This window comes from Hippopotamus amphibius, chromosome 2 (assembly GCF_030028045.1).
Source record: "Hippopotamus amphibius kiboko isolate mHipAmp2 chromosome 2, mHipAmp2.hap2, whole genome shotgun sequence".
In the NCBI taxonomy this organism is placed as follows: domain Eukaryota; kingdom Metazoa; phylum Chordata; class Mammalia; order Artiodactyla; family Hippopotamidae; genus Hippopotamus; species Hippopotamus amphibius.
Genome location: NC_080187.1, coordinates 99,141,066 through 99,154,598, shown reverse-complemented (window position 1 = coordinate 99,154,598; position 13,533 = coordinate 99,141,066).

Below are 13,533 nucleotides of genomic sequence, written 5' to 3'. Positions count from 1 at the left end.
GGTTAAGTTGAATGTCACATTGTATGTTTGCTGAGTTCCCCTTGCTAATGAGCTTAGGATGCTTCTGCGGTTTCTCAGATGCCCAGAGTGACTGGCTTCCAATATGACAGTGTACAGGGGGTGTGTCACTACCACCTCCACGTCAGGTCAGCACAGGATAAGTATATTAGTTCTGTGCCATGCCTACAAGATGCTAGAGGTTCCAGAATTATTTTCCTTTGCCATCATGTGAAGTAGAAATAGAGTACTGGATTGTGAAGTAAAAGATAAGAGTCCCTAAAGGAATTTATCAACATGAACTTCATTCTTTTGTATGAAGATATTGGGGAAAACAAGCTGTAACACAACACATCTAAAATTTTAAGGTTCTTATAAGGAGATTCATGCCCAAGAAGACATAAAAAACTGGGACTTGAGTCCACGGAGTGGTGATGCTGTAACTCTAAGACTGGATCTTAGGTATTCTGGAATCTACCTCTGAGACCTGGGCATTGCTCACATTTCACACATGCTCAGAGGGGAAAGAATTCTTTGAACAAAATGACTGGCTTTGACAAAACTCTCTTGCCCTTTTAAAAATGTCACTTGATACCAAAATGTGATTTCAGAGCATGTAAGGCCTCAGGAGTCCAGAGCGTACAACCAGTTATCACGCTCGGGATCTTCAGAATTCTCGAGGCACATGTTGGGACACATCCCGTCCTGCTGACCTGTAGATAAACACTGCTTTTATTAATGAACTGTACATTTAACTTAAATAAAGTTTATTTTTGAGAGAATTGTTGTGAGCCTTTCCTTTTTCTAGAGAACTTTCCCAAAAGCTTTTACCCAAATCTTTCTCCTTTTCTCAACCGAAGATGCCTCAGTCACCTCTTTCTGCGAATCAACCAGGGCCACTCAGATCTGGACTTCTCAAGTTGACAGAATGAGAAGTGTCCCTTCTCTTGCCATACTTAGAAGTACAGTTAGTGCCTCACCATAGGCAGCCAATGTGTCACCCTCTCAAACTCCCCTTTCCACCCCTCCCATGAGACAAACGAAAATCAAAGCCACTATTACCAAGGAATGTTAGGCCAGAGCTTCCTGCCTGTGGATGATGGAGAACAGGCCCTAAAGGGAGGAAGCCCCAGGGTGACAGGACAAGACAGGCCTTAACAAGCAAGAAAAATCATTTCGATACTTTCCCCTCATGAGCTCTTAAGTGGTCTGTGTTGAAATTCATTCACAGTAAGGCTCAACTTTTGTAGAGCCTTAGAGATAGATATTCCATCTGAAACTTTTCCCAAGTAATAGCTCCCAAATGTTTAAGTGATATTGGGTGCTAAACCTTGGAATTGGTTCAGGGAGTAGTGGGAGGAAAATATGGAAACTGAGGGAAAGAAAAACTTAAAAAAATGTTTTTAAAGCTCAACAGTGAGTCCTTAATGAATCTAAGATTCACTTAATGAGTGGAATGTTGTGTGAATACCAGCTTTGCAGTGAGAGAAATGTACATTTGGGTGTTTCCTCCTTCACTTGACTAGCTGTGGTCACAGATAAGCTGCTTATCATTCCAAACTTCTGTCCTCCTCTGAAAATCACAATGCCTGCTTGCATAGGGTCCTCGTAAGAGAGGGGGCGACACTTATAAAGTGCTTTACTCAAATAATGGCTGCTATTTTCTCTCTAGTGGCAAAAAATCATAATTTTTTTTTTAAATTAAAGTTAAAATTCTTTTGTGTCCATTTGGAGATCTGATTTTGGTCTCCACTCATATACTAAATCCCATTTGCAAGTGTTCCCTCTTAGGTCTCCCCTTGAAATGCTAGCATTTGGAGATTTTTTTCATTCCAAGAAAATCAAGATTAATCATGCTATACCTAGCAGCTCTGCAGAAAGCTTTGAATGTGTGATTCTCTGCTGATTAAAGAGCACAGGTGACTGGTTTAAGTTCACCGGTTATACAGAGAGGTCTGTTTAATTGGTGGGGGAAGAGGATGTTAAACTTTGTAGCACTCCAGAAGGTGAGGGCAGCATGATCTTTGGATTTATTGTGCTCAGCAAATGTGATGGGCCCATAATCTAAGAAATGTGGAAGAATGCTAAATTTTGAGTCTGAACATTTAACTCATGCTCTACGCTCTTATTTAGAGGTGTTTCTTGCCTAACTGGTTGATTGAGGGCAGAGAGTATAGTTTAAACAATAGTCACTTATGTTTTCTTAAATTCACCCACTTACATGTGAAATTTACTGAGGATTAGTTCTCTAAAGCTAAAAGTAAATATGCCTTTGTACCTGACCCCAAATAGCCCTGTGATTTCCTGAGAAGGACTTACAAATACTGCAGGATGATTTTAGATAACTAGATAAGAATGGGCATTCCTTCTCTGGCTTCAGGGACAGTTGCACTTAGTTTCTAAAAAGTTCTAGGACAGTTTTATAATTGGCATATCCTAAATTGATATCAGTTGGGGGAAATGCAAAAAGTTCATAAACTTTTAAGAAAATTGAGGGAGGATATATATGAACCAACCTCTTCAAAAGGTACCTCCTCTACACACACACACACACTTCATTTGTCCTTATTTCATTCATTTGTTCAACACCACCTATGTGCCATGCTTTGTTCTGGGTCCTGGGGAACCAGTGGAGGACAAGACAGGCCAAAGCCCCATCCTTCATGGTGCTCATTCTAGCTGGAAGTCAGGAAGGGAACAGACATTTAATATGTCAGGTAGTGATAAGAACTCCAAAGAAAAACAAAACAGAGTAGGGGATAGAGAATGACAGCATGAAATGTTTTAGAGACAGCAGTCAAGGAATCCCTCCAAGGAGGCTGACTTGGGCAGAAAACCTGGTAGAAGTATGGGAGTGGCCTACTGAGGACAGAGCAGAAGCAGAAATCCTGAGGCAAGAGAATGCTTGTTTCAGCTATGAAAAATCAAGATGACCATGCAGGTGGTGGTGACCAAGGCACAGAGGGAGAGGAGAAGGGAGCAGCAAAGATCAAGTGATGTAGGGACTTCCCTGGTGGTGCAGTGGTTAAGAATCCTCCTGCCAATGCAGGGGACATCAGTTTGAGCCCTGGTCTGGGAAGATCCCACATGCCGCAGAGCAATTAAGCCCATGCGCCACAACTACTGAGCCTGTGCTCTAGAGTCCATGAGCCACAACTATTAAGCCCATGTGCCACAGCTACTGAAGCCTGTGTGCGCCTAGAGCCTGTACTCTGCAACAAGAGAAGCCACTGCAATGAGGAGCCCACGCACCGCAATGAAGAGTAGTCCCACTTGCCACAACTAGGGAAAGCCCTCACAGCAATGAAGATCCAATGCAGCCAATAAATAAAAAATATTTAAAAAAAAAAAAGAATTTACGTATTTTTTTTAAAGAAAAGAATGTTATTGGGGGAAAAAAGATTAAGTTATGGTAGACTTCAAAGGCTGTGGTTGGGATTTGGGATTTTAAGCAATGGGACAGCTTAAGAGGGTTTGGGGGCAGTGGAAGGACAGTTCATTTTAAAAGGATTGTGCTGACGGCTTTGTTGAGAATAGGCTGCACGGAGGCAAGGGTGTCAACAGGGAGATAAGTTAGGAGGCTATGGCAGTAGTGCAGGTAGATGGCCATGGCTGGGCTGGTGGGGATAGAAGGAAGCTCTACTCCACATGCAGCCGGTCATGGGGTTGGGTGGGGGGTGGTATGGGCACAAGCTCTCCCTGGAGTGGAGAATGTGTCATGATAGCGGGTCCCCTCTCCAGGAAAAGCTAGCTGGTTGCTATCTCAGCTGTGCTCTCTGAGCAGGGATGCCAGGCACGAACACAGCATCAGTGGAAAAACTCAACCAGGCTGCACGGAAGCTGGGGGGAAAGCCATGCTTCTCCTCCCTAACAAAGGAAGTCTGAATCTAGAAGACAAGAGCCTGGAGCATGAGTCCCAATCTGCACAAGGACAAGTGTTTTACCCATTCAAAGGCAGTCCTCTTACCTGGCAGGGTCCTTTTTGTGCAGAGTTCTGTGCTAGCTCTTGAGCAATGTCCTCTGTAGGCATGTTTTCTATAAGTCTCACAATACTTTTTACAATGTAATGGCTTTAGACAGGATCCAACATTTTCCATCTATCCAACCACTACGTATGTTCCTTGTTACCCACCTAGTCTCTGAAAGCATTGGCAGATTATCAAAACTACTTCCCCCAAGGAATTTCAGGATCCTGGTATTTCTCAGTTGGAAGGGACCCCAATGTCACTTGTCTGATACAGTTGGTAACAGGTGCCAGTCGGGGAAAGCAGACAATGTCTGTCTATGTTCACCCAGCAAGGAGACCCCATTCATCAGGCAAGGTCCTACATAGGTCACCCACAGAGTAACAGTTATTCTCCTCATAAGCCTAGAAATTCAACAAGAGCTCTCAAGCCTAAAGATAAAAAACAAAAAGAAGAACACTGTTTTGGAAGACAAGCGCCTCCTAGGACCCAAAATCTGAGGAAAGATTTTTTTTTTAAGTGTAAGATCTTTCCTCATTTAGAGGAAAGGATCCTTTTTTTTTTTCTTTTTAAGGAAGGTGAGTCTCTGAAGGACATCCATGCACGTCACAGAAGAGAAGCCAAATATTAACAAACAGCTTAGAAACAGAAAACAGCCTCTTCCTAGACATCAGGCCTAGTGCCTGTTTCCATTCAGAAAAGAGAACCAACCTTTCATATCTCAGGATCCGGTCACCCCCAGAGAGGACGAGGCTGGGACTAGAGGCTACGTGCCATTCTCCCCGGCTTCTCCCTCCCCTGCAGCAGGCATTGTGTTCCCAGCACTCTGCACACTGTCTCCATTAGGAGACAGATAAGATTTCCATGGGCCTGATAGTGCCAATTCGACAAAAATGGCACACGGGTTTGTACGAAATCTCTAGTTCTCTCAGAAATCCAATGACATGAAGGTGAAAATAAAAGACGATTTAAAACCCAAACTAACTGTAGTTTCTTTTGCCTTGGCAGGAGGGCTGGGAAATGTCCTGGGAAAGGAAATTTCTATACGGCTGTGAGAGACAAAAATCTTTGGAGTTGCCAAAGGAGCTCCTGGGCTGGGTTTGGGGAGTGAGCTACAGACTGCTGAATTTCTCTGCATTCTAGAAAAGAGGCCCCAGGAGGGGGTGGGGAAGTGCTGGGAAGCAGTAAGGTGGAGAAGAGGGCGGAGCTACATGGTGTGAATGGGCCTCTGGGGCTCAGCTGCTGGAAGCAGGACCATCTGACAGGCCAGACAATTGGGGACTGTAGACATCTTCTGCGCTGTGAACCCTTCCACCTCTCCAGCCCTTCGGGAAAGTGTGTGGCACACGCCTCACACCTTGTGTGAGTGGATTTTGATGAATGTCCTGGAAAGGAGCCCAGTCCCAGATCTGGGTTGACGTGGCAGCAGAACAGGGAAGGACTTACAGAACGATCCAGGAACAGAACTCAACTAACTCAGCAGCTACAGGAGCTTAGAGAGAAGAAGCCCCCCAGGGACTCTTAGAACTCTTTAGCGGGGACCATGGCCTTTCTACAGAATGTGAGATGACGTTCAAGCCCGTATTACCTGGAGCTTAAGGGGCAGAGTCACTCCAGATGATGCCGCAAATTATGATAGCTGTTAGGTGGGGTCAAGTAGCTTTTAGATGATGCTCGCTCAGCATTGTGCAAGTTACTCAGTGCACAGAACTTATCATAGCAATGGCCTGTAGGGGCCTGGAGTATTTCAAACCATACAGTCATCCTTCCAAAGCGCAAATATGACTACAGCACTCCTTGTCTTAGATGACTTCTTGCTGCCTGCCACCAGAGTGAAAGCTGGTGTCCTTAAGCTCAGGCTCAAGACCACCATGACCTGATGCCTGCCACTCAATACTCCTCTACCTGGCAATTCTCCAACCCAGACTCCATGCTCTGGTAACTCCATGCTCTCGACTGTTTGTAATCCCCGCCCCCTTCCACAAACTGCTGCGTCCTACACAAAGCTGTGCCTTTTGCTCACGCTCTTCCTCTCTCTCCTCACTTGGCTCTGATTCTTCTTCCAAGATTTGGTTCACAGGTCACCTCCTCCAGGAAGCCTTCCCTGTTGCCTCAGTTGGGCTCATGTGTCTCTTATCTACCCCATTATATAGAGATTATTTTTACATGTATAGTTTCTTGACTGAATGAAACAAAAGCTCTTCTAATGTAAGAATTCAGTCTTGGTAATCTTTGTCCCCCTACCCTCACACACACACACCCCCTCCTCGTGTATAGCACAAAGGTGGGCACTTTTTAAGGCTTGAATACCATCTGTTAAACTTAATTCCACAAATGCAAGCAATATTTTATAAACAAGCATACCAGCGTGATGCCTTCAGGTGAGCATAATCTCATCAAAGAAGTACCCTTGAGAGGTTATTTGCCTATTCCAACACATCTTAAGCCCCACACAAGTCCTTTTGGGGACACAGGTTCAGGGGGCACAAGACTGTCTTTTGCCCACATATTGTTGTAGCAAAACTTACATCCTTGAGGAAGACTGAATATTTTGAAACAGCAAAAATCATTGAGTGTTCTGCCAGGGACCATAGTAATTTCTCATGTTGGTTAAAACTTTTTTGAGACCCTCCCTGGCCGTCCTAATGAGGAACTCATATAGAACATACTTCAAGCCAACAGCACCATCTTTGAAGTAAACACATAACCAGCCAAGGGAATTACATTGACTAGGGTAACACTCATCTAGGTTCCTAAATACTGCTGAGATGATTTAAAAAGTTATCCTGTAACTTGATAATCACAACTGTTACTTCATTTTAGCATTTAGAATTAATTTGCCAAAGAAGTACCTTACATAGCATGGCTACAGAAAAGCTTGATCCCACAAGCCTTCGTGTATTCCAGGAAAAGTGTTAACGAGATTCGAATTCCGATCTTAGTTTTGCCACTTACTTGCTTTACAATCCTGGTAAATTCTCTTCCAGATCCAAGCCTCCATTTCTTCATCCGTAAAATGAGTCAATGATAAACCCTGACTTAGTTATCAGAGTTGAAAGTCAGCACTCATGAATCTGTGACTTACCAAGCACTACTACACACACAGTAGGATTCTGGGTACTCTGAAACAAACACAGATGATTGAGATGAAGCCTCGCTTATTTATAGATACAGTTAAGTAACAAGGCAAAGGTGTGCTCAATGGGTACCAAATAAATATGGCAAACAGACAATAAGCTCTGATTGCTCAGGAGATGGAGAAATCTTTGGGAGCTGTCTTGGTGTGGGAAAGGGGGAATTGTTTTTGTGTCCATTAGAGTAATGGTTCTTCAAGAATCACGCTCCTTTGTAAAGATGAAACCAAAGGATCTGCCCAGAAAAACAAAAAATAAAAAAACACAAAATTTTACATTTAATTTCGGGGATCCTTGTATCTCCTGGTTCCTATCTATAGATTCTAAAAACGTCCCTACCCCAGGGTAGGAAATTCTGATTTCGACATTTAAATAAATTTGCATTCTCCACAACCACCTCCTTTTCCCTAAGATTCTACACATAAACTCTCTGAGACATCATCAAAACAGTATATTAATGGACAGAATGAATTAATATCCTATTTAATAGCAAAAACCTAACAGTTTTTTCTCTGTGGAACTATAACATTTGGGAGTTGATTTACAAAATATTCAACACCAGGGCTGTAATATTAGCTCATTGTGTTACGTACCAGGTGTGCGTCTTTTGAGGTCTGCAAACTAGGAATCACGTTACCACCATACCCGTATTTTCAGGCTAGAGCAGCAGTGTGTCATTAATAGTAAAAGCAGCAGAGCCAGAGTTGAGAGATTTGAGCTCTAATCTTAGTTTTGCCATTTACTTGCTTCATAATTCTGATAAATTCTCTTTCATCTCCAAGCCTCCATTTTTTCATCTGTAAAATAAGTCAACGATAAAATTTGACTAAGTCACAAAGTTGTTTTAAGGACCAGATGAGATTAACAACTGTGTACTATCCAAATGTGAGCTTTTTTTTTTTCAGGGCTGTTTGAAAAAAGACATTTGCCTTGTGTCTGTTTTGTAGGTTCACTTCCCAGAAGAAAATTTTATTGAAGCTTGACATCACAGACTTTTGGTTTACTGTGGAAATCACTGTGCATGATGTTCTGTTTAAAATAACACCACCCATATTGACAAGGCTAAGTCAGTCACACTGATGCCAAATGAAAGTCATTCCCTAATCCATTGAGTTTTCCATTGTTGTCAGTTGTGTCTCCCTCCCAGCAGCGTTGTATTATACTAGAAAGGTGTGCCTGTTTACTAACTTATAGGCATGGTTCAAGTTGCAGCGCAGAAGAAAATACTGAACGATGTTCTCATAAAACTTATACTTGGGGAAATATTTTCACTCATGAGTTGAAAAGAGCTTGTAAAATTTGACGGCTTCAGTCTTAAAATAAATTCATGTTGTTATTTTTGCAGTTTGAGTTCCTAAGCTCCTTGGTTGGCACTGGCCTATCCTATCCCAAAAGCTGATGCAATAAAGTGAAACTCATTGAGGGTGTCCACAGCAATCAGATGATCAAATTGCAGTATTGTTCTTAAAAAAATAATTAACAGGAAATACGTAGAATATCATGCCCAGAACAGAAGACTGTGCTTGTTCAAAATGACAGATCTCCGGTGTTGAGGGCAAGCAGCAGATTTACAGAGTTGTGTTATGAACGAGTCCTTAAGATGTGTTTCTTTTATGACTCTTTAAACCTGTAAAGAAAAGAAAATCTAAAATAATCACTTTCCTTTATAAAAATTTCCAGTCCCTTCAAAATGTTGCAGTCCAACTCTGGTTTGGGGGACTTCATAAAGCAAGTGTAAAGCCAGACTGGACTTATTTAGCTGAACTAGAAACCTTGGGCACCAAGGGTGATTTTTCAGTGACAATAATTGCACCACCCTCAGAGCCTCTCCATAAAGAAAAGGCATCTTCCAGCCAACTTGCAGTTTTCATCAAATGAAGTCACTTTCCTATTTATGTGGGGACTTCCCTTAAGCCTGTGAAAAAATATGAAAAGCTTTATCTGCAGGAATTTTGGAAATTATAATGTTTTTCCAGCTGTTTATATCTAGGCCCTCACTGCCAATATATCTCCTGCCCACAGCTGCCAGATTCATCTTCCCAAAACACACTTTTCAGACATCATCTTTTCACCATGCGTACCACTGAAGGTTTCAGAGTGAAGACCAAGCTCTTAGCCTAGCATTCAAGGTCCTCCAAATGGCTTTTCTAGTGAATTCAACCGAACATTCAAGAAAGAAATAATGATGTTTCTACCCAATCTCTTCCAGAAAATTGAAGAGAAAGGTATACTTCCCAAGTCATTTCAAAAGATCCTGATACCAAAACCAGGCAAACATTACAAGAAAACATCAGCAACCCTCACTGAATATTGATGTAAAAATTCTTAGCAAAATATTAGCCAATCAAACCCAACAATATATAAAAAGGTTAGTACATCATGACCACGTGGGACTTATTCTAAGGATGCAGAGCTGGTTTACAATTTGAAAATAAATCAGTGTACTCTATAATACTAATTTTTTTTTTAAATATGACTGTCTCAATAGATGCAGAAATAGCACTTGACAAAATATAACAGCTACTCTTGATAAAAACTCTAGGAAAACTAGGAATAGAACTTCCTCAGCCTGACAAAGAGCACTGTCAAAATGCTTACAGCTAACATCTTAATAATAAAAGACTGAATGTTTTCCCCCAAATGCTGTTTTTTTCCAAAGATGCTTGCAAGCTGTTCACTTTCATTCTACATTTTATATGCCCCAGGGTTTTTTGGTGTCCTGAGTTCATGCCAGAGAAAGTTGCTGCAGGGTCCTGGATAACTTGGTGTCAGTGAGCTTGTACCCCACTTCCTAAGTTGGATAAACAATCATGCAGAAGCATCCGTGAGCCATAGAGATGAAAAGATTAGAGGTAGAAAATAGCCAGAAGAATTGGAAAAACCATTTCCTTACAGCTGTATTTATCCGATGGGATGAAATTTTTTTTTTGGAAAGGCAATTTTTTTGTCTTATTTTTAAAGGTCTCTATTCTCTGGATTATTTTATGAACACATCCCTTGTCTTACTACTGAATAATTATAGAGATAGAAAATATACAGTAAGGCAGTTTTTAGGTTTGTTGTAATAAAAACACAGTAACATTACACATCTCTTATAGCCATACATGATGACAACTTTCCTATTTTGTCTAAAGCATGATTTTATAGGCTATATAATATGTCGTAATATGGCTGTGCCACAATTTACTTAACCTTGTGCCTGTTGATGAGCATTCGTTTTGCACCCAATTTTTCTAAATTTGGCATTTTAAAGAATATTTCCATTTCTTCCCACCCATGCAACAAGTAAGAAACCCCTTAGATTTTTCTCATAGCCCAGATGACTTACTCCCTAATCCTGATAGAAATCTGCAAGCTTACCCTCTGGAATGAATAAACCAGAAAGACTTTGGATAAAAACAGGGTAATCAAGTTGGGAGTCAACACTGTCCATTTTAACAGCCCCAACTGTGTTAGTTCCCAGAATTATTCAGCCAGATTTATACTCCTGTATACACACACACACACTCTCTCTCTCTCTCTCTCTCTCTCACACACACACACACACACACACTCTCTCTCTCTCTCACACACACGTACCACAGAAATTTGGAGGTTTTAATTTGACCAAGAAAAAGGATCTTTAGTTGCCAACGGTTGGAATTCCCTCTAAAAATGGCCAGGTCCTGGACCAAGTCATGGATGGGGAAAACCACCGGCCAGCATGCCCACGCAGTGCTCACAGAGCTTTAATCAGCATTTTATCCCCTCACTCTTACATATAAATAAACAGCCAAGGGTCACAAAATTTTTAGAAAAATCCCCCACAATGAAAAAAGAACTAAATTAAACAAAGAGGAGAAACAGAACTTCAGAAGAAAGAGTGTCAATGGAGAAAACAGACAAAACTGTCCCCAAATATCTCTAATTCATAGCTTTAAGACAAAAGATATTGCATGCATAATATAAAGCCAGGATGCTATAAAAAGGAACATTCAAAGCATAAGAAAAAGCTCTTGGAAATTAAACACTGTAACCAAAATTAAAAGCTCTGTAGAAGGACTCAAAGATAAAGTTGAAAAAAAATTCCAAAAAGTAGAACAAAAGACAAAGGAGAAAATAGGAGACAAAATATATGAGAACTAGAGGATGTGTTTAGGAGATCCAACACTCAGAGAGTTTCAGAAAGAGAGTTCAGAGAAAATAAAATAACGAATATCATCAAAGAAACAATATATGAGTACTGACAAAGAGAAAGACGCAAATTGCCATTGAAGGTCCAGCACAGCGCGCGCGCGCACACACACACACACACACACACACACCCATGAGATAGCACCACAACACTTCAGAAAACTGAGGACAAAGTGAAGATCATAAATACTTCCAGAAAAAAAAAATAGGTCACACAGAAAAGATCAGACATCATGTTGCTGAATTTCTCAACAACAATGGCAACACTAGAAGAAATGTCATAATGGCTTTGGTATGCTGAAGAAAAATTAGTTTTATCTAGAATTCTATACTCGAGCTACTAGTCAGATGGTGGGGGGGGCGAGTGAAGTTAACACATTTTCAGACATTCAAGGTCTTAAAAAGATTTACCAAACAAAAAGTTGTGATTATTATTTCCAAGGAAATTAAAAGTAGTTGTACAAGAAAAATAATAAAAATACTACCATTGGGGATAAGATTTACATCATTCTAAAAATCTAAGCTTTAACTGTTAATATCATCCAAAATTGTATAATGGGAAGATGTAGGGACAAAGAATGTGGAGGTAGAAAATTGGGAACGATTTTTTAAGTGAGCAAAACCCTCATCTTTTATTCTAAGTCAATTGATAATATCTCACTTGTGGAAAAAAACACAAAACAGGGTATAGCAATAAAGTCTTATCATTTAGAAAGTGGAGTGAAAGATTAGCAATAACAGCAGTAACAGTTAATAGCACCTGCTTCTGAGTGGCTGGGATCAGAGGTGAGAGAGGAGACTACCATTTTTCATCATAATCACTGTAGAACTTTTTGACTTTCAAAACTATACCTACATAATTTTTTAAATAAAAATAACTGTAAAAGAGAGAATGAAGTAAAGGCTCCAATGGCATCAGCCCATAGCACTGAGGAAGTTCCTCTATGCTTTGGTATAAGGAAGATAAGATGGTGTTCCAAGAACCAGGCTGCACTCAATTCCCTGATGCAACGAGGAATGTGTAGGCTGAGTCGGCAATGCCAGAGGCACAACAAAAGGAACGGGAGCTCGAGTTGAAATAGCTGCACAGAAGGTTTTCAAAACACATACCTGGATCAGGAACTGCTTTCTCTATGGGAACTCTTGCCTGAGACCAGCCAGGGAGAACACCATTTGTTAGAGATCTAGGCCCTGGATCAGAGAACCACATTTTGTGAAATGGAACAAACAATGAAAGAGATAGAAGAGGAGGCTGGAAACTGTGGTGTGCATAGAGAGATTAGGAGAGAGTGAGAGAGAGATCAACTGACCATTTATTGCCTGTGCTAAAGCGTTTTACGTACATGATAACATTTATTCCCACATCACAATGATTTGGTATTTCTGTCACCTGCATTTTACCATGAGAAAACCAGAACTCTGAGAGGTTAACTAACGTGACCAAAGCCACACCATTAGTGTGGTGAGGCTGAAGTCCTCTGTACCACGTCAGAGAAAAAGATGGAGTTTCCTTTGCTTCCTGGACATATCAAAATGTCAGGTTCTGTTGTTTATTTTCTTAACTGTGGAAAAATACACATTAAATTTGCCATTTTAGCCATCTCTAGTGTGCTATTTAGTGGCATTAAGTAGATTCACAATGTTGTGCAACCATCATCACTATCCCTTTCTGGAACTTTTTCATCATCCCAAATGGAAACTTTGCACTTATTAACAAAGACCCCCCATTTCCCCCTCCCCAGCCTCTGGTAGCCTATATTTTTGCCTTCTGTCTCAATGAATTTGTCTACTCTACCTCGTATAAGTGGAATCACACAGTATGTTCTTTTATTTACAGTTTATTTCACTAAGTGTGATATTTTCAAGCTTCATCTATGTTATGGCATGTATCAGAAATTCATTTTTTAAAGGCTGAATAATTTTCCATTATATGCACATACATTTTGTTCATCCATTCATCTGTTGATGGACATTTGAGTTGCTTCCATCTTTTGGCTATTATAAAAATGCCACTATGCAAGGATAAGGATGCAGAGAATGGACAGGAGGACACAGGGTTGGGGGGCGGGGGGCGAAGGGGAAGCTGGGACGAAGTGAGAGAGTAGCATAGACATATATACACTACCAACTGTAAAATAGATAGCTAGTGGGAAGTTGCTGTATAACAAAGGGTGATCAATTTGATGATGGGTGATGCTTTAAAGGGCCAGGACAGGGAGGGTGGGGGGGCAGTCGCGGGAGGGAGGGGATATGGGGATGTGTAT